The following is a 25,647-nucleotide window of genomic DNA, read 5'->3' on the forward strand; positions in this document are numbered from 1 at the left end:
TTTCCGATTCTGTGTCTCCCTCTCTCTCTGCCCCTCCCCCGTTCATGCTCTGTCTCTCTCTGTCCCAAAAATAAATTAAAAAAAAAAAAACAAAAAAAAAACCGTTGAAAAAAAAAAATTAAAAAAAAAAAAAAAAAAGTAAATAAGTTTAGTGCCCCAGGTTAAAAGACAAAGATTATCATATTGGGGTTAAAGCAACCGACGAACTATATTCTATTTACAAAAGATACCAACTACAACCTAAGGTTACAGAAAGATTAAAACCTAAAAGGATGAAAAATATATGACTGCAGAATATTAACAAAAAGAAAGCAGACAAAATAGACTTTAAGACACGAAATATTGCTCCCACCCTGGATTTCGAGGATCAAAGAGCACCCGCTTGGACCACCCACTTCAGATTTCCCCACCGGTGTCCCAGACTCCATCACTACAGTGACTTCTCAGTGACAGACGACCTTTCTCCATAGAGGTACCACTTTACTGTCCATGTTGGATTCAGCTTCCTCTGCCTTTTGTAACTCCCCTGTACATTTCCTGACTGACCAATGTGGATCCATAGGTAGGGACATCTCTATGCCCCTACTCAGCAGGAAGAAGCGACAGAAGATGGGACCTTTCACCTTCAACAACCTTAAAGATTTAAGGGTCAAAATTTTTCAGGGGGAATATAATGAGGAACCATAAGGGAAGCTGAGGGCCAATCACAAGCTAGCATGACCCCCCCCCCCCACCCTCAGGTAGGATATATGTGATATTCCTCAGGCACTCCTGGCTGCCCAAGGACAAAGGAAAGGACAGAAAACAAGTGGTTAAACTTATAGTCTCCATCAGGTTACAAATAGCTCATCAGTAGCCTAATCTCCAGGAACCCCCTACTATCTTAATGATAATGCTTTGCTAGAGGGAAAAACAACCTTAGCTTGGCAATAGCTAGGCCTCCAGTAATCTGCAAATCCTCTTTAGCATATGGAAATCCCTTTTAGAAACTTTCTCTTGACTTTACCTCCCCCAACTCCACAGTGTCTAAGCAGTCACTCTGCACAACCCCAGTGCAGCTTTTCTGGCCCACGGGTCCTGTCTTCATGCTTTAATAAAATCACCTTTTTGCACCAAAAAAAAAAAAAAAAAAAAAAAAGACACAAAATGTTACTAGAGACAACAAGATCAGTTATTAATAATCAAAGGCTGAATTTATCAGGAAGATGTAAGAATTCCTAATCTTTATGCTGCTAGTAACACAGCTTCAAAATATGTAAGGCAAAAACTTGACAGAATAACAAAGAGAAATAAACAAATTTAGAATTAGAGTGGAAAATTTTTACATACCTTTCTCATTAATGAACAGAAGGGAGCAGAAACATGAATAATTAAAAATTTTGTTTAGTTTCTTTCCCCCATAGCTTTATTGAGGTACAATTGACAAATAGAATCATAATATATTTAAAGTGTACAAAGTAATGATACGATTTACGTATAGATTGTGAAATGGTTACCACAATCAAGTGAATTAACACACCCATCACCTCAGATAGTTACCTTTGTGTGTGTGTGTGTGTGTGTGTGTGTGTGTGTGAGAGAGAGAGAGAGAGAGAGGATGCTTAAGATCTACTCTCAGCAACTTTCAAGAATACAGTACAGTATTATTAACTATATTCACCATGCTGTACATTAGATCTCTGAAACTTATTTATCTTATAACTGAGAGTTTCTACCCTTTGACCAACATCCCCCCATTTCCTCCACCCCTCAGCCCCTGGCAACCACCAATCTATTCTCTGTTTCTATGAGTTTGACTTTTTAAAAAATTCCACATATAAGTGATACCATATGGTACTTACCTTTTTTTTTTTTTTTTGGTCTGGCTTATTTTGTTTAGTACGATTCCCTCCAGTTTCACCAGATGGCAGGATTTCCTTCTTTCTAATGGCTGAATAGTATTCCACTGTGTATGTGTAACATTTTCTTGATTCATCCATTGATGGACACTATATTGGCATTTAGAGAAATATGTATAGCTTTGAGCAATATGCTGGAAAAGAAGATTAAAAATAAACTAAGAATCCATCTCAAGAAGTTAAAAAAAAAAACTGGATGAAAGAGCACTATGAGAGGAGAAAGAAATAAAAGAACAGAAATTAATGAAATAGAAAGCGAACACACAGTGAACAGGATTAACAAGGCCAAAGTTGGTTTTTGAAAAGAAAAGATGGATTAACCTCTGGTGAAACTGTTAAGAAAAAGAAGATAGCAGAAAAAGATAAAGCAATATTATAAATCAAAAAAGAAAAACTGAAGATTCTTTAGACTTTAAAATAATGATTATTGAGCACTATGAAAAATTAATATATACAAAATTTTTAAATCTAATAAGCATAAACAAAGAACTTACTGTGAGGCAGGCATGATTTTATGTACTTTAAAGATTATTAATTTATCTAACTTTTGTAACCTCTCCACAAACTAGGCACTATCATTGTACTCATTTCTATTATCATGCCCGTTTTATATATGGCAAAACTGAGGCTGAGAGAGTTTATCAATTTCGCCAAGGCCCCTCTTGTTAGAACCCAGAATTTGAACCCATGCATTATGCCTTAAGAGTCCAAGGACTTTGCCACTATGCTATGCTGAAATTGATCAAGGACTTAAAAATACTACAACTTAACAAAGCTGACACAAGACAAAATAGAAAAACTGAATAGTCAGTCATCTAAGTTTTTAAATAGTTCTTTTATTCAAACTGTTATTTGAAACCTTTGATAAAAAAATTCAGACGAGATGGTCTTACTGGCGAGTTTTGTCTCATACTTAAATAAGCAATAACTATTTTTACGTAAAAATCTGAGAATAGAAAAGGTGGATACATTCTACAACTCCTTTTGTGAGACTAGCACAATCTTAATACCAAAACCCAACGAGGATGGTGTAAAAAATGCATAGACCAATCTCATAAAATATAGGTATAAGAAATTAAATAAATTATTACCTAACCCAATTCACAAATATATAAAAAGGGTAGGACTTCATGACCAAGTTGGATTTATACCGGAAATGCAAAGTATGTTTAATTTTAGAAAAAGCAATAAGTGAAATTCACTATGTAAATAGACTAAAAGAGGAAAATCGTATGATTATCTCAATGGATCAAAGGGGAGGGTTGATACAATTTCACATCAATCCATGATAAAAAAAAATTCTTTTAAACTAGAAATAGAAAATTCCTTAATTTGATAAAGACCATTTATTAAAAGTATAGTTCACAATAGGTACTTAATGGTGAAATGTTGAGAACTTTTCATTTGAAATCAGAATGAGTCAAGATATCTGCTATCAACATCCTATTCGACATTATACTGGAGATCCTAGTCAGTATGAAAAGGTAAAAAAACAAAAAGTAAGGATTGGAACAAGGGAAATAAAACTTCCAAACTACTTAGATGATACGAGTATATACATAGGAAATTAAAAGAATCAACAAATGAATTATTAGAATTAATGCGTGGTTAGCAACACGAGTAGCATGTACCCTCCATTCTTTTATCCCCTTTTGCTTGGCAAAATCACTCTTAAAAACAATTTTTTTTTTTAACATGTATTCATTTCTGAGAGACAGAGAGGGACAGAGCACAAGCGGGGGAGGGGCAGAGAGAGAGGGAGACGCAGAATCCGAAGCAGGCTCCAGGCCGTCAGCACAGAGCCCGAGGTGGTCTTCAAACCCACAAACTGCGAGATCATGACCTGAGCTGAGGCCGGAAGCTTAACCGACTGAGCCACCCAGGCGCCCCCAAATCACAACTTTTGAAATGATATACTAGAAATTTCTGTATTCAAATCTTAAAATTCTAAAGTTAGTCAACATCTTTATCTTCCTCCCAAATTACATAAAGACACTGTAACTCTTATGACTCCATTCTTTATATGTTATTATTAACCAGTATTTTTGTTTTATATTTTTAAAAAAAACTATAAATTAGATCTTAGTGTTGCTTTAAATGGTCAATGATTTTTAGATTTATTTACATATCTTATCATTTCTTTGTTTAACATTCCTTCTTGTATCTTAGACCTCCCATTCTGGGATCATTTTTCTTTTCTCTAAAGTAGATATTTAAAATTTGCCTTAGCGAGGGTCTGTTGGCAGGAAACTCTCTCAGCTTTTGTATGTTCTTGAAGAATAGTTTGGCTGGGAATAGAATTCAAAGCTGACTGTGATTCCCTCTCAACATACGGAACGTGTTATTGTGCTGTCTTCTGGCTTCCTCTGCAACTGCTGAGAAATCACACAACAGTCAAAATATTGTCCTTTTAGGGGTGATCTCACATTTCCCTCTGGCTACCTGCAAAGGGCAGAGTCCTCGCCCTCAGCCAGGAGACCAAGTGCACCCTGGAGAGTGCGGGGACCAGCCGAGGGGCGTGTGGGAAGATGGGAGGAGGGGACAAACACATCACCTGAGCAGAACTGCGCGCTTGGGTGTGTGTGATCTCTGCTTCTGCACCCTTTGCAGGAAAACTCAGAAACCAGATTCGGCAAGAGGAGAGGAAATTGGAACTTCTTTACCACCCCTGGTGACCAAAACGCTAGGGGGCACCCAGATTTGAACTGGGGACCTCTTGATCTGCAGTCAAATGCTCTACCCCTGAGCTATACCCCCCACTATACCAGTGAGGCCCAATTAACACCCTTTGCCTCCACAGCCACACCCAGGGCTTAGGCTCCGGGTGCCTCTTCAGCACGGTTGGCTGAGTGGCCAGACCTGCTTTACCGCTCAGTCCTCTCCCTGCCTGCGAAGCAGCAGCTTTCACTCACAACTCAGTCCCGGGCGAGGGCAGCAACTTGGGCAGCATTCCCCGACAGCCGGGAGGATCTCTCAGAACATCCGTCTTGTGGGTTTTGTGCTGAGCACCTGCAAACCGAGAATCAAAATGCCGAGTGGCTGGCCAAGCACGAACACCCTGAAAAAGGGAGAAGACACGCTGACTGGAGAAGGGGTCAGAGCTCTACCCTCGGACGCAGGCTCAGGCCCCTCTGCTGGCCTCGGATCTCCACGTATTCAACCCTTTTAACCGCCTGAAGAAATGATTGGGGAAATGCTGGCCCCTCAGTTCCAAGTCCCCCTTTCTGCGCCCCGCTCTGCGATGCTGGCTCCGGGACTCTGTAAACCACGCTTATCCTTTGCCAGGGGGCTTCCTGATTGTTCCCCTGAAGGGCTCTTCGGGGGAGCCCGGAGGGTGGGAGAAGGAAGAAGCCCGTGTTCTGCCCGCTGGGGCTCCTGTCGGTGTCACCGGGCAGCGACAGTCCGTCCCAGGAGCGTCTGGGATTGCCACCTGCGGTTTGGCGTTCACGGGACCAGCCTTGCCCCGACTCTTCAGGGCCACCAGTGCCTCCTTAGAGATCTGAGTCGGGGGCCCACTGAGATCCTCCCCAAGCCTGTGAGATTTAACAAGTTCCTCCTTTTCTGTTTGCTCCCCCAGCCCTAGAGTGATAGCGGCCTCTTGTCTTCGAGTTCTCGGAGTTCTGGTGGTTGTGGGTTGAATTGTGTCCTCCCGAGGAGACATGTCACCGCGGCGGTGTGTCCCCAAGCCAAGGAACTCGAAGAACTGCCACTGGACACGGAAAGCTAGAAGACACGAGGGAGGACCGTCCTCTTCAGAGAGGACACAGCCCTGCCCACACCTTGATTTCAGACTCCGGGCCCCCAGGGCTGTGAGACAATACATTTCTGTTGTTCTAAGCTTCCCAGCTCGTGGTCTTTGGCTGCAGCAGCTTTTGGATCCTGACGCACTGGTTAACGATTATTATTATTTTTAAAATTTTTTAAATTTTATTTATTTATTTTTAAATTTACATCCAAATTAGTTAGCATCTAGTGCAACAATGATTTCAGCAGTAGATTCCTTAATGCCCCTTACCCACTTAGCCCATTGCCCCTTCTAGTAAACCCTCTGTTTGTTCTTCATATTTAAGAGTCTCTTATGTTTTGTCCCCCTCCCTGTTTTTGTATTATTTTGGTTTCTCTTCCCTTAAATTGATCTGTTTTGTCTCTTAAAGTCCTCATATGAGTGAAGTCGTACGATATCTGTCTTTCTCTGAGTGACTAATTTCACTTAGCATCATCCCCTCCAGTGCCATCCTCGTAGTTGCAAATGGCAAGATTTCATTCTTTTTGATTGCCGAGTGATACTCCATCGTATGTATAGACCACACCTCCTTTATCCATCCATCCATCAGTGGACATTTGGGCTCTTTCCATCCTTTGGCTCTTGTCGATAGTGCTGCTAGAAACATGGGGGTGCATGTGTCCCTTCGAAACAGCACACCTGTATCCCGTGGATAAATGCCTAGTAGTGCAATTGCTGGGTCGTAGGTAGTTCTATGTTTAGTTTTTTGAGGAACCTCCATACTGTTTTCTAGAGTGGCCGCACCAGCTTACATTCCTATGATTATTTCTATTAACTACTCTGCTCAAATAATGGAGGCAGCTTTTGTTTCTGGACTGGACCCTGGATGCTACTGAAATTGGTACCATTGTGGTCCTGGGGGAAACAGACCCTCAGAGAGGGCACTGGGGATAGATTCGGTCTTGTCCTTGGTCTTCAAGGTGGTGCTGAGAGCCTGACTGGCCCCTGCATCTATGACGTGGCCATAAATGTGCTGGCTCGTAGACTCTACCAGCCTCGTCCTGTGAAGGGAACTAGAGTTTGGTGTCCATACAACTTGGTTTCGTCCTTTCAGTTCAAGGAGGAAAAAAGCATGCTCTCAAAGGGGGCACCTGGATTTGAACCAGGGACCTCTTGATCTGCAGTCAAATGCTCTACCACTGAGCTATACCCCCACCTGCTAGAGGAGCTGTGTAATTAATAAACTTCTTACGCTTCCACACGCAAGCTGCTCATTCAGACTCAGAGAATTGCTAGTTCTGTGCGACGATAAATGCACTGTCTCGTGCCATAACTTCCTCCTTTTCACGAAAGACACCATCCCTTCTTGGCATCAGCTTGGAAGATCACTGAAGGTTCCATCTGAGGCAACGGAGTCTGTGCCTGGCTTGGTATTTGGGCAGAAGGTGAAGCCCAGAGGTAAGCTGCTGTTTATTGAACAGTGACTAGAATGTTCATTGCCAGCTTTTCAATTTTTGTCATATGAAGGTTTAAATTTCGATATGGTCAAGTTGATCCTTTATAGTTTTTCATTTGGGGGCTGCATTTGAGTGCCCGGATGGCTCAGTTGTTTGAGCGTCTGACTTTGGCCCAGATCATGGTCTCATGGTCCGTGGGTTTGAGCCCCACGTTGGGCTCTATGCTGACAGTTCGGGGCCTGGAGCCTGCTTCGGATTCTGTGTCCCCCTTCTCTGTCTGCCCCTCCCCTGCTGGTGCTCTGTCTCTCAGAAAGAAATATTGACTTTTTAAAAAAAAAGAAAATATCCTTCCTTGGGTCAGGATGGCATCCCTGTCCTCCTTTCGGGCTTGCGTGTTCAATACAGCTGTGACGCACCTGCTGATTTCTGGTGGAAACAGAGGCTGACGCCCACTGCTGGCTCGTGCCAGTGGGTGCGACGGTTTCTTCCTCATGCCGGTTCTGCAGCTTGCTTTGGGGCACTGCTCCTAGAAGTTTAACTCGGAGACTCAGTTTCCACCACTCTTCCCTAGTGAGATATATATTCGTAATGAACTTTAAAGACAACCTAGCCTCTGTTGCCGGTACCTGAGGGCCCTGACTGCCACGGCGAGCTAAATCCCCAAGTGCCTTCTGTTCCACACGGCCAACAAACGCGTCTCCAAGGGGGAGGAAGTGAAGCAAAGCCTTCCCAACTTTCTGCAGTGAAGGCTCAGCTTTATTTTTATTTTCTTAAAATCTGTCATGGCTCAATACCAGTGCAACAGACTTGGCTTTGAGACCCTCCCTCCAGCCCCACACGACGCCAGAGCTGGCTGCCATCGGATCATTGTAGAATTTATAAGCATTGACACCGAGTTCACGGACAACACGTTGAGTGGCACCAGTCCCAAGGACATGTTGACCGTGAACTTCTCCGGAACAGAGGGATGGCTTCACTGCTCTGTTAGGATAGTTATGGGACCCCTCTGTAGAACCACCTTTTCCAACGGGTCGAAGATTCACACTCCACCGGTTAGGAACTGCATTCAGCTGCTGGTAACTGACTAGAAATGAGAGTGCTGTTGTGCTAAGGGGTGCACACTCACTACGGTACCGTGCATTCCTAGCGCGAAAGAAAGGAAGTTCCTGGGGGGACTTATAGGCAAGGAAGCTGCCAAATGCACATGGCCCCTGAGCTCTCTTTATTCCACAGAGGGGTGGGTGTGGACCAGGTAGAGTTGGGTGCACCTGGGAACGTGCACGCGTAGAAGGACCTTTCCTTGGGATGCTCTATATTGTCATGGGGGAGCTAGGAAGGCCTCGGGAACACCTGCTTGCCCATAACGATGGGAGTTTCCTGGTCAAGAAAGTGACCATGTTAGAAAAGCCTCCTTCTCATGACTAATTCGGACCAACTGAGCTAGGGGCTTGATATGTTGTTGATGGGGAAAGGGCACGAGCCTTCAGAGTCATCTTGATTTGTGGTGTAAACAAGCTAGACATATACATCTCTCTTTTGGAAACCCGACGTGTGTGGGGTGAGCAGACCAGGACTGGCATGGCCACTCTGGGGTGTCTTTAGGGACACAGGCTCCTTTTAGCTCTCTGGGCAGCCTTTCTTGAAATGTGGATCCCATCCTCAAGGTTGACCCATGGTGCAAGTTGGCAGCTGGTGCTCCAGCCGTCACATCTATGCTCCAAGTGGGAAGCAGGAGTAAAGGCCAAAAAAAGGGACATGTTGTGTTTGTCTATCTCTTAAGCTTTCCCAGAAGTCTTGTCCAATGATTGCTTCTTCTCCCTTATTACCTCCCGTAGCCAAAGAGAGGCCAGGAAATGTGGTCCTGTAGGAGGGACATAACTGCTGGGTAAAAAAATCAGGGGTCTGTTACTAAGGAAGAGGGGAGAATGTATATTAGGTAGTTAACTGACGAGCTTTGCCCCTTCCACACACACACGTATCTGTGTGCACACACACACACGTGCATGTAGCACAGTTTCTACTTTTTTTTTTTTTTTTTTTTGGCAAAGGGGGTAAAATGTAGCCAGTATCTAGGGTCACCCCGTTGCATGACCGCAGGGTGCTATGTAATTGGTGGAATCGTATAATGCACACCCTGTGTATCTCTACGTGGCTGCCCTATCCGTAACCAGTTCGGAGCCCGGAGCCCGCTTCGGATTCTGTGTCTCCCTCTCTCTCTGCCCCTCCCTGCTCACACTCTGTCTCTCTCTCTTAAAAATAAATAAACTTTACATTTTTTTTTAAATTGTGGTAAAAGACCCCGGAGATAGAATGAGTTACCTTAACCACGCTTAAGCGCACGGTTCAGGGGCATTAAGTACATGCACACTGTCGTGTACACAGCATCCCATCCATTTCCTGAACTTCTCCATCTTCCCCAACTGAAAGCCTGTCCCCATTCAGCAATAACTCCCCGCCCCTCACCCCCAGTCCCCGACAGCTACCCTTCCACTTTGTCGCCATGATTTTCACCGCCTCGTGTAAGTCAGCCCTTTTCATACTCGTTTGAGTGGCTGGATTTTTATCATATCTTTTATTGCAAGCTGCCTCGGATTCGATTTTTTTTTTGAAGCAAGCTTGGGCTAAACAAATAAAATCTGGATGGTAATAATTAGGCACGAGGGAAACACCCAGAAAGCCTGGGGCAGACTTCCTCTATCCCTTTGGGAAATGAGCGTGGCTGAGGATGTAAACATGAAACACAAGAGAAATGCCACAGGGGGAACATTCGAGTCTTTTACTACGTGTTGGAAATCTAGGTTCCAGGAGGCTGGGCCTACCGGGGAGCAAGGAGCTGCCCTTCCCCTGGAGTGAAAGGCCCGTGATACAGAGTCACTTGGATTTGAACCAAGCACCTGTTGGTCTGCAGCAAGGAAAAGCCCAGGGGTGGGCGCAGTGGGAGGGCCCGGGACTGGGCACGGGATGCTTGCTCTCAAATAGCCCCAGCTGGACGGCAATATATTTTTCTAGTACTGAGCCATCATCGTGTTTCTGTTTGACTCTTTCCTGGTTATGTTGTCCTATACTATTGGACAGGATTTTCTATTATTTTTTCTAAGTTTATTTATTTACTTTGAGAGAAAGAGAGAGAGCACGGGGGGGCAGAGAGAGGGGGAGAAAGAGAGAATCCCAAGCAGGCTCTGCACCATCAGCACAGAACCCGACGTGGGGCTTGAACTCACGAACCATGAAATCATGACCTGAGCCAAAACCAGGAGTCAGGTGCTCAATCGACTGAGCCACCCGGGCACCCCGGGATTTTTCTGTTATTGTATTTAAATGTCTCTGAAGTGAGATTGGCCTTCCCCGGTCCAGAAGGACAGTTCGTTGCTCAACAGCGTCCGAGTAGCTGCGGTCCATACTAGAACCTCCCCACAAGCTCTCAAGGTCCCCGTGTAGGAGGATGGAGGCTAGTCAAGCTCCCAAGACGCCAGACATATCCAAATGAGGTGTATATGTGGCACTTTCCCTTTATTCAAAAAAAAAAAAAGAAGAGTCAAGAGTGTTGGTAAGTGGGTGACTTCTTTCCCACGGTTATCAACAAGGCTTTGATGAACGTGAACACAACCCGTTGCCCGCTTCTCGAGGTTTCCCGAGGACTGATTCCTAAAAGGGGCACGTCAGGCTCCAAGGACGTGGCTCACGGCAGCGCTTCTCAGCAAGCGTGGCCGGTGGCTGTCCTGTGCTCTCCGCTTCTCGTCCCTCCCCTGTGGTCCTGCCGGGTTTCCACGTCGACTCTGCCCCTTCCAGAGGGTCCGCCGTCGGCCCCGAAACAGGTGTCCAGAAATCCTGAACTGGCAGAACTTCAGTGTGGTATGGCGCTTGGCTCCCAGACGTGCATACCAGACCCCTGAATTTATAGATGAGACCTGATTTGACCTGGCCCTCAAGACCCCCCTAATTAGACTCTCCAAGACAGACACCGGATGAGCCAGAATGCCCTCCAGGTTACCCGGGAAACCAGATTAGCTCTCAGAAGGTTGCTCAGTGAAGATATGCAGTCAGAGCAAGTGGAATCGAATGTTCCTGAGGGTTTTTTTCCCTCAGGCCATGGAACATTTTCACGACTTATTCCGGTTCCAAAGTACTGTCCCTTCTCTAGAGGCCACATCCTCCAAAGTGGGAATCTCGGTGCATCCTCAGTGACTTGTACTAGGTCGCTGCGTCCTGTCACCCCCTCTCCTGACCACACACACCCCCCCCCCCTTCTCCATCTAGTCTCTGTGACCTGCTTCTGAATCAATCTTGTGACCTCTGTGTATCAACCTGGGTCCACAAATCGAGGGCTAGAGGATCCATGACTTCATTTTTCCGTGAAGCAACTCGATCTCTCTTTTGTGTCCCGTCCTGTTGAATGACAGAAATTTAGTCACCCAACACTGGGGCCCCGCACAACTTCCCCTGTGCTGCACTTAAGTGCCGCTGCCTGGAGAAGTCACTTTGAATGATCTTCCCATAAACACGACTCTCTGGGTCATTTCCGCTGATGGCCAGTCCTATCCATTTTTTTGCCGATTCTAGTTTTACTCCCACGGGCCAATATTATCTTCAAGTTTCAGGGGTATCACCATCCCAAATATAAACAAAAGGGGGAGGGGGTCCCGGGAGTTGGAGGGAAGCACTTTCCCCTAATCTCTGGGCGAGATGAGTCATTTACCCAATCCCCGAGGCGGGGCCCCAGCTGGGGCGGGGGGCACAGAGTAGCCAAGGCTCATGAACGTGCCCTGTACACTTGTCACCTCGCCCTCTGTTGCTAGCGATGCTCCTGATGTTAAAGGAGCCCAAAACCATAGCGACTGGTTCTATGAGCGGGCGTCTTTGTTTCTCCCTGCTTGTCAGCGAAGTTCCTTTTGAGAAGTCGGCCTATCTCCCTGGCGCTAAGAGGAATAAAGAACATTGTCCCCCTCACACGCCAACGCACGGCTTATTAATGTCAGATACAAACCCTAACCGGAACCAGAAAATGAAAAATCGTATTGTTTTTTTCATTGGGGGGGCATCATTTCCTTCTGTTATATTCAAAAACGCTTATCCATGGGAAAGGAATTTTTAAATTTTTATTCTGGAACATCTCAAGTATATACAAACGTAGTGGCATCCATCATCCCGTGTCTGGGCCAGGGTTCTCCACAGAGACAGAAACAGAAACGAGAATGAATGGATTCTTAAATGCACATTTTATGTGTTTCAATCAGTTACGCTCGTTTTTCTTTTGGGTCCTCCAATTGTCCCACCTTTGGCTCTGTCCACGTGACACGCTTCTATCAGTCTTGGGGAATTTCCTTGTTTCCCGTGGGGGTGAGTGTGAGGGTGTGTGCGTGCGTCTGCGCGAGCAAACCGAGACTGCCAGGCTGGGCGGGCCGCCTTTAAGGAGGCATCGAGCCCCATCACAGAGGCTGACTTGTGTTTGCCTGCAAGGTGGAGGGGGGTGGCCCCCACTGGACAAGTGTCGGCTGGAACTTGCCAGGCTGGGAAGGACAGGTTCGGGTTGTGGAGGAGCTTGACTCCCAAGAGAACACGGAGTCTTTGGAGAGGACTCCTGGAGACCCTCGAAGGACCAGGGCTCAGGCCCTATGGAGGGGAGTCCCACAGAAGCTTCTTGCCTGGAAATGGCTGAGGAGTGGGCCTCAGTACAGACTTTCCACGCTGGAGATTCTGGCAAAACACGGAACAGAGCAGGACATTCAAACGGACCCATGCTGGGTTCCCCTCCAATCTTGGTGGGTGAGACCTCATTTGTTTGAAAACTGTAAATTATAGTGGGGGCACCTGTGTGGCTCAGGTGGCTAAGCGGCCGAATCTTGATTTCAGCTCAGGTCATGATCTCGCAGCTCGTGAGATCGAGCCCCGAGTCAGGCTCTGCGCTGCCGGCGGAGGGCCTGTTCGGGATTCTCCCTCCCTCCCTTTCTCTCTGCCCCTCACCCGCTAGCTCTCTCTCTCAAAATAAATAAACAGTAAAAAAATAAAACTGTAGATTGTACTTTTTTTAAAAAACAAATTTTTTTTTTTAATGTTTATTTATTTTTGAGACAGAGAGAGACAGAGCATGAATGGGGGAGGGGCAGAGAGAGAGGGAGACACAGAATCGGAAGCAGGCTCCAGGCTCTGAGCCATCAGCCCAGAGTCTGAGGCGGGGCTCGAACCCACGAACCGTGAGATCGTGACCTGAGCTGAAGTCGGACGCTCGACCGACTGAGCCACCCAGGCGCCCCTGTAGATTGTACTTTTGAAAGGTAAATACTGAAGTCACAGGATTCACATGACACGATGTACAAAAGGCACAAAAAAGTATGCGTGGAAAGGCACTGTCCCACGTGCCCAGGTCACGAAATGTCAGTGCCGAGACGAAATGAGCTAACAAGCCACGGAAAGACGTGGAGAAAGCTTCGACGCCTAGTACTAACCGAAGAAGCCAATCTGGAAAGGGTACATCCCGTACGGCTTTCCAGAAAAGGCAAAGCTATGGAGATGGTAAAAAGTTCAGCGGTTGCCAGGGGGGTCAGGGATGAGGAGAGAGATTAATCAGGCAGAGCACAGAGGATTTTTTCCGGGGGTGGGCGGGGGTGTGTGTGAAAGTACTCCGTGTGATCTTGTAGTAATGGATACATGTCGTCGTACATTTGTCCAAACCCGTGGACGACAGCCAGACTGAACCCTCGGGGCCACCGTGCCCTTGGGTGATTGTGTTGTGTCCCTGTGTGCTCATCCCGGTACCAGATGCCCCACTCCGGTGCGGGATGTTGACAGCGGGGAGGCTGTGTGCTGGTGGGGGGTGGGGAGGCGGGGGTATATGGGAAATTTCTGCCCCTTCCTCTCAATTTTGCTGTGATCCTGAAACTAAAAAAAAAAAAAAATAAGATCTTAAAAATAAATAGATTTAAAGAATAAAATGAGAAAAAAGGCACGCGGTGAAAATTCTCCCTCGTACTCATCTGACAAGCCTCCCGCTCCTGGTGCTTGGAGGAAAGCCATGCTAGCAGTTTCTTTTACAGTCTTCCCTGGTCTGTACATGTAATTAACCCATAGGCTCTCTCGGATTTTTTTGATAAACACAAATGGTGGTGTGACCTTGATAAACACAAATGGTGGTGTGACCGACGCACTGTATCGCCCTACTTTTCTCACGTAATTTAGTTTTATATAAATAATGGCATTCCTTGCCGGCAACCATTCCTCTCCATAGGAGAGGTGAACTTGTCCCCCCAAATGGGACAGAGCCTCAAAGCTCTCAGGAATGTCATGGTGTGACAGCAGTGAGTAGAAGGAATTTTTGGGATAATTGTAAGGGACCAGGGACACCTGGACTTGAACCAGGGACCTTACAATCTGCAGTCAGGCAACTTGCCCCTGAGCTATACTCCCTGCTAGAATAAGCTACCTTGCTCAGGACTTTTCACTTGGGTACCACACCCAAGACCCCTGTGGAACCGGACCTAATGTTTACTGAACACTTCTAGTGTGCCAGATAAACTATTCTAAGAGCTTTATATACACAGAGGTAGATAGGGATCTAGATAGGTCTATACCATTTAAAAACCGTTTGTGCCCGTGCTGTCGCCCCCCCCACCCCCATCAGCATCCTCGTCACGGATGACGATGACACAGGAGATCAAGGCAACTTGCCCCACCTGACAGAGTAAATGACACAACGAGAGTTAACCCCCACTTTACTCAGACCCCTACCTCACACTCATCTGAAGAGCTTTGTCTTCTAAATATTTTTGTGGCAATATCTGTCTTCTAAATGCTGTGTGGAAGAAACATACCTTGAATGGACGCAAAAAGACAGGCACTATGAAAATTTTGTGACTAAAACATTTACATATGGCAATACACACACACACACACACACACACACACACACACAAAGAAATTAGCACCAAGAATACTCTAATTAGCGTATTTTGCCCCGAGCTTCCCAGTTGCCTTAGCACCCTTATTAAAGCATTTTCATTAAATGTACGAGGGTCTGCAGAGAAAATTGAAGGTGGCTGTCCAGGGACCTGGAAATCCGTGGGTTTCCTCCACCTTCCCAGAGCCGCCTGCCTACTACCGGGGTCTCTTCTCTGTAATTGGGGGAGCAGCCCATCGCACTGTGGGGAGCAGAGGAGCCTCTCTGTACCCTGACCAGCACACCCACCTATCCCCTCCAAACTGCTAGAAGCAGCTGGAGGCTTCCCCCGCTCAGGAGCTGCCCACCATCTACATACAGGTGGCTGGTTCTGATCAAAGGGTGCCTTGGAGGAAACTGCACACCAGATTTCAAAGAGTCCCCAAATCCCACAAAACATGAAGTATCTCATTTATAATTTAAAAAAAAAAAAATTTTTTTTTAACGTTTATTCATTTTTGAGAGAACAGAGCATGAGAGGGGGAGAGGCAGAGAGAGAGAGAAAGAGAGAGAATCGGAAGCAGGCTCCAGGCTCTGAACCGTCAGCACAGAGCCCGACGCGGGGCTCGAACTCATGGGCTGAGAGATCATGACCTGAAGTCCCACGCTCCACTGCCTGAGCCACCCAGGCACCCCTATACATTGATTACATGTTGAAATGATAACGTTTTGGATATATTGCATTAAACATATGGCACTTAGTGTCGCTGATTTTCACTTTATATTTTTAAAAAGTTCTCACTTTTGTTGAGATATAATTGACACACCACATTATATGTTGGAATTGAGAAATGACCACCCTCGTAAGTCTAGTTCACATCCATCAGTTATATATATTTTTCCTTGTGATGGCAACTTTTAAGATCTACTCTCTCAGCAACTCCCAAATATACAACACAGTACAGTTATCTACAACCACCTGGCGACCCCGGGACTTCCTTGTGACCCCCTTCCCCCCATCGGGCCCTTTTTTGCTTTATTTAAAGTGCCTACTAGAAAACATAAACTTAGAAACATAGTTTGCGTTCTACTTCCGGGCTGGGGTAGACCTTGGCCTCCGCAAGGCCGACCTCGCTGGTGGGCGTTGCCTGTGACCCCAGAGCCCGGCCCCCTCCCCCAAAGCATTGGCTCCGTGTTTCTCTCTGGTCCGGAGCTCTGGGAGCTGGGCAAGAAAGGACGCCGGTGGTTGCTTTCAGCTCCACGTTGCAGCCAGGACGCGGGATAAAACACACGGCACACACAGGGGGCACCCGGATTTGAACCGGGGACCTCTTGATCTGCAGTCAAATGCTCTACCCCTGAGCTATACCCCCGGGCCTGCGTGCCGCGTCTCACGCACGCTCTTCTGCGCACGCAGCCACACCCGGCCCCGCCGGCCTCGGCGCCCTCCGCGCCTCCCGCTTCGCGCCCAACTGGCCTTTCTTCCCCGAACCCCCGCTCGCTCTCTTGCCCGAGTTAGGTGGCTCCCCTGATCTTGCGCCACAGTCGGAGGCAGCAGAGGTTCGGGACCCTCTCCTTACCTAGACCCCGAAACCCAGGCCTCCTGGAGCCCCTCGCCACGCCCAGCGCCGGGTCTGAGAGCGCGGGTCACCTGGGTTTTCGCCTAGCAGCTTCTCTCGTCTGCCCCTTTCCGCCCTTTCTCCCCTTTGCCCTGCTTCTCTCCTCTTCGCCGCCTGTCCCTCCTCTTCCCACTGCTCTCTGATGTCACCCACGGCCCTGCGCACCACTCTCCTCTCCTAGTCACCGAGACCTCGTGAGCCCCTTACCAAATCAGGTATTGCCTTCCCCAAACTAACGCCTTACCTGGGCTGTATGTAAATGGCAGACCAGGCCCAGTAAATACAACGGGAACAGGTTGGAAGCTACGAGAACTGTGAAAGTAACAGGTGCACCACGGGAGGACTTGTCCTGGTAAATACTAGAACATCTACTGAAACACACCACTGAAAACAGCCTAAGGACAGAAACACCTGAAACCCGGACCTGGGAATCCACATGGTATAGACACAAATGTCACAAAATAACCGCAGATGTTTACCGAGCAGCCATTATGTTCACGACAGCCCCGTAAGGTTAGGGCCTATGATTCTTATCCCCATTTTACAGATGAGGAAACCAGGCACCCAGATGTTACATAAATAGCCCAACGTGAAATGACTAGTAAGTAGGGTTGCAAACTTAAGCAGTCTGGCTTGCCCACACGCTTCGCCACAGTGTTTTACTTGCGTGATAGCTATGGCAGTCATAAACGCATAGGGGAAAGGAAAGGTCATTTGTGTAAATTATACTGGGAGAATTCAGTTGGCCATTTGGGAAAAATAATTAAAGTAGCAACTAAACTTCTCTTTGTATAACAAAATAAAGTCCAAGTGGATTAAGCATTATGTATAAATAAATGAAAGGACAAGGGTATAAATGGATATTTATACTATGAATATGAAACTGATTTCTGAACAGCAAGGAAAGCATTTCACTGGATAAGTCCCAACAGAAAATGCCGGTAGATTTGGCGATATAAGCATTAAAAGTTTAGGTATATGAACAAAATCAAAAGGTTAATAGCAAGTTGGGAAAATATTCTCATCATTTACGATAGGCAAAATATTACAAATTAATATCCTTCACATGTAAAGAGCCCACATATAATGAAAAGGCCATCAAGGATGTGTTCAATCTCAGTAAATCAGAATACATCTTAGTAAAAGCAAAGAAATGCAAATTAAAACAGCATGATAATATTTTTCATCCATCAAATTAGAAAAATATTTTTCTGCAATAAAATGTGTTGCTTTCAAAATCAGAAAAACCAAGAAACATTACAAACTTAAGACTATTCCCTTCTAGTAACTGTAAGCAACACCGTCTCTGATTGCCATAACTAATAAGTAATTGCTTTAAGATGAAAAGCATCAGTGGAATGCTAATTTGGGAAATCTGCCTTACAGTTCACATATAGCTCATTTCAGCTTTCGTAGGAATCGTTATCTCCATCCTGAAGATGACACAGCCTCAGAAAGTTGCCAAAAGACTCAGTTTCAAGACCTTCTGGTCCAAGTCCATGGCTGTTCCCACCATACCACACTTCTCCCGTCCTTCTGTGGGGAGCGGTGGGTAACTGGAAGAACAGGAAGGCGGAATCGCAGGAGGGTGGAATGAGTTACCGCCTCATCTGCCGTCTTGCCCCCATCCGTGTTAGGATGTGTGCCAATCCAAAATACTAACAATGGCGCCGATATGTTGAGTGTTGGCTACGTTGGAGGCACTCACGTACCTCTTCTCATTTATTCTCCCAAGGACTCTTTGAGGTAGGTACACTTACCATCTCCTGTGAAGCAGCCAGGATTGCCCCCATTTTGCAGATGAAGAAACTCGAAACCAGAGGGCTTAGATACTTTCATTCATTTAATGAATACTTAGTAAGTACCCACTCCGTTCCAGGTTCTAGTCTAGCACTGAGGGCTCAGCAGTGAACGAGGTAAACTAACAAGGTCTCTGCCCTCCGGGCCCCTGTAATTTCCGAGAGGTGTGGGGGGAACAGACAAGAAAACAAATAAAGGAACCAGATCGTTGCAGATACTGACATTACAATAGGAACACAAAGCAGGGTGACGTGATGGAAGATGATGGGGGGTGGGAGGGAGGGGTCAGGGAAGTGACCGTTTGAGTGGAAGTCTGAATGATCAGCCAGCGGGTAAAATGCGGATGCAGAGCATTCCAGGCTGTGGTACGGTGACTGCCAAGGCGTGAAGGCAGAAACTAGCTTGGCAGGATGGAGGGGTGTGAACAGTGCCAGTGTGGCTGCGGCAAAGGGACAGAGCAGGACAGGGGTTCAAGTAGAGGTCAGCGAGGTGGGGGAGAGTCAGATGGTGGGCGTTATTTCATGTGCCACCAAGGGAAGGGTGGAGCCTGGACTGAATACAGATTGTCTCCTCCCGGGGACCGGGGACGGGGCCACTCAGAACTTCCTAAAGGGCCCCCCCGGGTGGTCTCAACACGGGACCTGTCGTCTCTGGCACGATTGCAACGGGCTTCCCGTGTCAATCTGTCAGTCCCTTTGGCTACAAATTTAGGTTTGTTATTGTTCATTCAGTCCACCTGGTCCCTGTCCTCATGGAGACAACTTTCTTTTTTAAAGACATTTTTGAAAAAATGCTTATTTTTGAGAGAGAGCACAAGCGGGGGGAGGGCAGAGAGAGAGAAAGGGAGACACAGAATCCGAAGCAGGCTCCAGGCTCTGAGTTGTCAACACAGAGCCCGATACGGGGCTCGAACCCACGAGCCGTGAGGTCATGACCTGAGCTGAAGTTGGACGCTCGACTGACTGAGCCACCCAGGCGCCCCAGGAGACAACTTTCTAATGGAGGACACACACATGTGATCAGGGACGTCTCCAGCGGTAATCGTGATGACTGCCATGGACCCATGTGGGGCGGGATGACCCTAGTCTGTGGGACTCCAGAAGGTTTCTCTGAGGCAGTGACATTTCCGTAACACCTTGCAGGAAAAAGGGAAGTTAGGTGGAGATGAGCCGTCCAGGAGGACTGTGCAGTTCAGCTGGAGGCCTGGGCCAGAAGAGTGAGTGAAGGCCAGGGTGCCTGAGACAGCTTTTTGTGGGTTGAATAGTGTCCCCCCAAATTCATGTTCGTCCAGGAACCTCAGCATGTTGCATTATTCAGAAATACGGTCATTGCAGGGGCACCTGGGTGGCTTAGTTGGTTGAGTGACTGACTTCGGCTCAGATCACAATCTCGCGGTCTGTGAGTTCGAGCCCCGTGTCAGGCTCTGTGCTGACAGCTCACAGCCTGGAGCCTGCTTCGGATTCTGTGTCTCCCTCTCTCTCTGCCCCTCCCCCACTCATGCTCTGTCTCTCTCTGTCTCAAAAATAAATAAACATTAAAAAAAAAAAAAGAAATACGGTCATTGTAGATTTAATTAGTTAAACTAAGATGAGGTCATACCGGATTAGGGTGGGTCTTTAATTGGACTCTTGTCTGTATTTTTTTTTGTTTGTTTATGTTTATTTTTGAGAGAGAGAGCCTGCATGAGCAGGGGAAGAGCAGAGAAAGTGGGGGAACAGAGAAAGAGGGTCCCAAGCGGGCTCTGCGTTAACAGTAGAGAGCTGGATGCTGGGCTCGAACTCACAAACCGTGAGATCATGACCCGAGCCAGAGTCGGACGTGTAACGGACTGAGCCACCCAGGTGCCCCAGGACTCTTGTCTTTATAAAAGGAGAGACACATGAGGAGAACACCATGTGAAGACACACACATGCACGGAAAATGCCACGTAATGACAGAGGCAGACATTGGAGTGATGTGTTTCTAAGCCAAGGCATGCCAAGGATTTCTGGCAACCGCCAGAAGCTAGAAGCGAGGAACAGATTTCCCCCTCAGTTTCTGTTGGGCAAAGCCACCGGTTTGTGGAACTTTGCGGTGGAAGCCCTAGCAAACGGATACGTGGCCTCAGTTCGGGCTGGAGAGCTGGGCGGAGCCTAGTGGGCCCTGATGGGATTCTGGATTTTTACCCTAAGAGCAATGGGGGAACCGCTGCTCTTAGGGTGACCCACAAAAGAAGGCAGTGATCAAATCTGCATTTTCAGAGGATCCCTCTGGCGGCTCAATGTCTCAAAAGCATTCAGTCCATCGAGGGTGGGGCCCCACAATATGACCCAGTCCCGGCTCCAGTGCCTTGCCTGGTCACACGGACCCACACACCGTTGGTAGTTCCTCAAATGCCAGGTGATTGTTAACCTCCCTCCCCTCCCCGGCAAGAGCCGACCTTCCCCGTCTGAGCCGGGCCCGCAGGTACCCTATCTACTTCCTGCAGATAACGAACGAGGTGGACATTCTGGGAAAAGGTTTGACAAGATGCATCAAAAGCCTTAAAAAAAAAAAAAAAAAAAAAAAAAAGTCCATACCCTTTGACAGGGCAAATCCACCTCTTGGAAATAACCAAATATTTGAAAATGTGTAAAGAACAGACAGAAAGTCCAGCCGCTCGTCCCGGTGCTTCTCAAGGTCCACCTCCGCGTGGTGCAGATCCATCGGCCTCCAGCTTAACCGACTGGAGCTTGAGGCGAGTGGCCAAAAGGCAACGCTGCCCGCGAAAGGGCTGGTGCGGCCCGCGGCTCCCGGGCTCCCGGGCGCCCGGGCTTCGCTCCCCGCTCTCCCCGGCGGCGGCGGCGGCGGCGGGCCTCCGGGGTGGCGCCCGTCCCCGCGCTCCACCGCGCGGCGAACCCGGGGCCTGCCCTTTGTGTTCGCACCCGGATCTGCACAAAGCACGGGCCCCGCGAAGCTCGGGAACGGGGCCGGGCAGGCGGGGCGCGCGAAGCAACGAGAACACCGGGAAGGGCTGGTCCCGGGCGGGGCGGCCTCGGAGGGAGAGCCCCCCCTCCCCCCACGCACCCCGGGACCCCGGGGACGGCCCCCCGGTAGGCGCGCGGCGGCCGCCCGCGCCACCACCGAGAGGCCGGCGTTCCTAGAGCGGCCGCGGGCGGCCAGGTGCGCGCGGCGGCCTCCGGGCTCCGGCCGGCAGGGGGCAGCACGGCGGCGGCCGCCCCACGTGGCGGGGGAGCGGGCGGCGAGGCCGAGGGCCGCGGCCGGCCTGGGGGCGCCGGACGCCTTCCGCGGCCGGGCGGGCGGCGGCTCGGTTCAAGTCATTAGGGATTACATTGACAAAACGCACGCGCACTCATTTAAAACAAGCCCAGAGAAGTAAAGTTTTGAAAGGAAACGCTGCAGAGTGGCTCCCCTCCGGCCCTGGCTCCATCAGCTCCGCCGCACCGCTTTCAGCGCCTGTCCCCGTTTCCCAGGGGCGCGCCCGGGGCCCGGACTGCCGCGGGGTCGCGGAGGACTCGGGCGGGAAGGGAGGGAGCGGGGGCCGCGGCGGGGCGGTCCTCGGGGGGGGGGGGGGGCCGAGGCTGCACGGCGTGGGGGACGTGTCCCGGGGCCGCCGCCGCCGCCGCCGCCGGGTCCTAGGCGGAGCGGAGAGCAGGAGGACGCGGAGCCGGGCCGCTGGAAGCCGGGGAGCCTCGGCGTCGCCGCCGGCCTGTGCAAACAGACGGACGACGGTGACAGCGCGCAGCCGGCGGGGGAAGGGTGGGAGGGGCCCCCGGGTGCCGGGGGAATCCCAACGGCTCCATCTCCCCTCGGTGCAGCTCTGCTGCCCGCGGACCCTTGGACTCAGGAGGCGGCTGGGTGACCCTCCTTCAAAGGCAGGGCAGCCCAGAGGATTCCTGCCGTCGCCCGTAGGCACCCTGTGACCGTGGTAAGAGGATTTGGCAGTGACTAGGGGGCTCTACCTAATATTGGGGCTGAAATATCGGAGGGAAAGATAAAATGTGATTTTTAATGATATCTTTTAAAGAATTTGGATTAGCTTGACTGGAGAAAATCGTCGGCAGCCCCACCAACGGGGCAGAGATTTGGGGGTGTCACCTGTGTCTCTTCCTGCACAGGGTCACCTGTGGCCCACTCACGCAATCATTTTCACATTTACCGCGCCCCTCGCGTGGGTCAGCCCCGGGGGGCCAGATGCGGGAGCAAACAACCCGCCCCTGGGAAGACTGAGGACAACTCCCCCCCCCCCCCCCCCCCCCCCCCCCCCCGCCCCGCGCCCTCAGTGCCAGCCCTGCACACAGAGCCCAGGGAAGCCCGGAGCGGCGTTGTGTGGCCCAGTGTCCTGCAGGCGTAACGTGCACCTGGATCTTCCCTTGCCTTCACAGTGTACGCATTTGCTGTAAAAATTTCTTTGGGGATTCTTGTAGCTTCTGACGGGGCTTTTCTGGGACATCTGTGCTGCTATTTCCCCCTGCCTTCCAGGGATTCCTGGAGAGTGTCACCTCTGCTAGATTTCACTGGGACTCGCCACTGTCTGATGAGAACATCTGCCCAGTATTGTAGAGGTTATAGAGAATGGAAATGTTTATAGCCCGAAAGGAAGAAATAAGAAACCGTGTGTCCTATCAGAGAATGAAGTAAGCATGGAATGGGTCTCTGGGTAAATCAAACACACAGAGTTTGGATTGAACTGGGAAAGGTGAAGTGAGAAGGGTCATCAGAGAACCGGAGGGCATCCCGAGGGCCAGGGGAGGGCTGATCAGGTGGGCTTAGTACCTCCCTGGCACCCTGCCCCCAGTTATTTTACTTGTTTACTTTCTGAAAATGGCTTTATTTAAACAGGATCCTGGGCTAAAAACAAAAGCCTGAAAACACTGACAGATGAAGCCCAGAACATTTGGCTGATCATTGTATACTTGATGAAGATTTTGTGTCCTTAGTCTGAAAGACATTCTAAAATATTATAGATTTAGTTTCTGCCGATTCAGTTTCTTCCAAGTAATCCGCTTAATTTCACAGGTGTGGAGGTGGTTAGAAGTCCTCATACTGGGTGGTAAATAAAATGATTTCTTCTGTTACATTTACTGAGGAGACTTGATGCCTTCTTCTGAAGAAATAAAGGGCTCATTCAATTTTGAGATAAACTTTTATTGTTTGGAACTCAAAAATTCCTTTCACAGGAAAAATAACAATGCTATTTTCAGTTGGGGGGGAAAGGGTTTTAAATTAAATTCTAAAATCCTATTATGTGCTTATTACATACTAATGTGAGTTCATCTTTTTGGTAAAATGAACACCCAAGCATGTTTGTATGCAGTTTATGCCCGTTCCAAGACTCTAAAAAGCTGGCACAGATTCGGGCAAGAAAAATGTGTCTATTTCCTCTCAATATGTCTACTGTTTGAATTAAATATACTGGAGACTGGTGTAATTTGGTCTGGATATTGACTTGTTTTTTTAAGCAGTGCTCTGAAATGTTTGAGGTTTAATTTTTTTTTTTTCAAACTTATTTCAAAATGTATTATAAACCTTTGACTTGGTAAATCAGTTAATTCAAGATAAGCTAAGGAAACCACTGCCTTAAAGTGGGAAGGGAATAATAGTAATTTTAGTTGGATACGTTATTAAATTGTGCAGAGGGTAACTATGCAAAATCAATGTAGTACTTTTACTTTAGGACAAAATTAATGTGACTTTCAACGATGATGATTAAGTTGCCAAGTAGGCAACACAAACTGGGTGGCTCCGTTGGTTAAGCATCTGACTCTTGGTTTCAGCTCAGATCATGATCTCATGGTTTGTGAGTTCGAGCCCCGGGTCAGGCTCTGCGCTGACAGCATGGAGCCTGCTTGGGATTCTCTCTCTCCCCCTCCCCCTCTGCCCTTCCCCCATGCTCTCTCTCTCTCAAAAATAAATTAACATTTAAAAAAACACTTAAAAAAGGACAATACATACATAAACATTTTATCTTACATTTTAGAATTTACATCAATAATTTGCCTGCAGAAAATTCGATCATGGAGCCATGTGGCTCTTGGATCATCCCCTCAGTGGAAGAATGGCAAAAGTCAGGTTTCATAACCTGTTTAACTTTCTGCTGAATTTAGGTTAAATCCAATCAATCTCAATCCTTTGAGGGCACCACCTTAGTGTTTCTGTATCCTGTAGATAAAGAACTGATGGAATACCCTGCTTAAAAAGGTATAGACTCTTCTGATTCTAAAAGGAAACAGTTTGTTATCCTGATATTCATTATTTAAGTGATACAAGTTTTCACCGGTATATTTCGTCATTAAAATTCAACTTTCCCTTTCTCTGGTTGATAGACAGTAGTTGGCTCCTTCCTATCTTACACTCGAGTTAATTGGGAACCGGGGTATTATTTACAAAGAGAAGCCGTGAGTTTCATTCATGCGGCTGGCAGGAATGGCGAGAAGGAACAGTGACGACCACAGGCCGTGTCACCTGGAAGAGGAGAGTGGTATTTTATTAGGGAGCAGGTGCATTTTCTTTGTCATCTCCCTCGCCCAGCTCCTCTGTTAAACAAATGGCTTGTTAGGTCCTGACTTCAACAAACAGAAGGGGAGCCCCTGGCCTTAACACACAGTTGTCTTCCCAAACGCCTTAAGCAAGAGAGAGACTCAGTTTTAAACGGGTGGGGGCGGAGGGATTCCTAGCTGGGCAGTTCAGCCACTGAGGCGTCTGCAGGTGAGCTGGGCCTCCCAGGGGGGCCGGGTCCCAGGGTGGCCGGGTCCCAGGGTTGCAGGCCAGGCCAGGCCTGGCTGAGCTAAGCTGGCGGGCCACTGAGCCCTCTGCCTTCAGCCAGATGCAGAGCTTAGGTGCGTTGTCCACAGGACGGTCAGGGCTGCGAATCAGAGAGAAATAGTGCTCTTTGCCTTTTTTATTAAGGATCCACTCTGAGGAAATTGGGAGGCAGTATGGAACAGCAGTTAACAGCACACGCTTTGGGTCCCACACGCTTAAGGTTCCATTCTGGTCACGTGACCTTGGACTAACTGCTTGACCTCTCTGGATTTTATCTGGAAAAGGCAGGGACGAATACCGATTTCACAGGTGGGCACAAGAGAAAATGAAATGAAAGCATTTCGTTAGCACAGTGCCTGGAACATAGGAAGATCCGCTGAATCGTGGTGATGATTGTTACCGTCCCTAAAACTCAAGGCTGGGCTGAGCGCTGACCGGAAGTCAGTCCTCCGGTAAGGCCAGCGTCCGCAGTACTCGATTTCATTTTTCCTTTTCTCGTTCTTTCTTCCCTCTTCCTTCCCTCCTTTCTTCCTCT

The 25,647-nt window shown here is 48.2% G+C and overlaps 1 long non-coding RNA gene and 3 other non-coding genes across 4 annotated transcripts; 1 reads left to right on the top strand and 3 right to left on the bottom strand.

Moving 5' to 3' along the window:
- Window positions 1–4,583: 4,583 nt before the first annotated feature.
- On the bottom strand, window positions 4,584–4,655 carry TRNAC-GCA (transfer RNA cysteine (anticodon GCA)). Its single transcript has one exon. It is a non-coding gene; the product is annotated as a tRNA-Cys (tRNA).
- Window positions 4,656–6,764: 2,109 nt separating this feature from the next.
- TRNAC-GCA (transfer RNA cysteine (anticodon GCA)) lies at window positions 6,765–6,836 on the bottom strand. The gene has a single exon. It is a non-coding gene; the product is annotated as a tRNA-Cys (tRNA).
- Window positions 6,837–16,250: 9,414 nt separating this feature from the next.
- On the bottom strand, window positions 16,251–16,322 carry TRNAC-GCA (transfer RNA cysteine (anticodon GCA)). The gene has a single exon. It is a non-coding gene; the product is annotated as a tRNA-Cys (tRNA).
- A 5,612-nt stretch (window positions 16,323–21,934) lies between these two features.
- LOC132673463 (uncharacterized) lies at window positions 21,935–23,778 on the top strand. The gene is made up of 3 exons (XR_009608068.3): window positions 21,935–22,275; window positions 22,830–22,984; window positions 23,190–23,778. It is a non-coding gene; the product is annotated as an uncharacterized LOC132673463 (long non-coding RNA).
- Window positions 23,779–25,647: the final 1,869 nt, after the last annotated feature.

The sequence above is a fragment of the Panthera onca genome, chromosome A2 (genome assembly GCF_046562875.1).
Source record: "Panthera onca isolate mPanOnc1 chromosome A2, mPanOnc1 haplotype 2, whole genome shotgun sequence".
NCBI lineage: Eukaryota > Metazoa > Chordata > Mammalia > Carnivora > Felidae > Panthera > Panthera onca.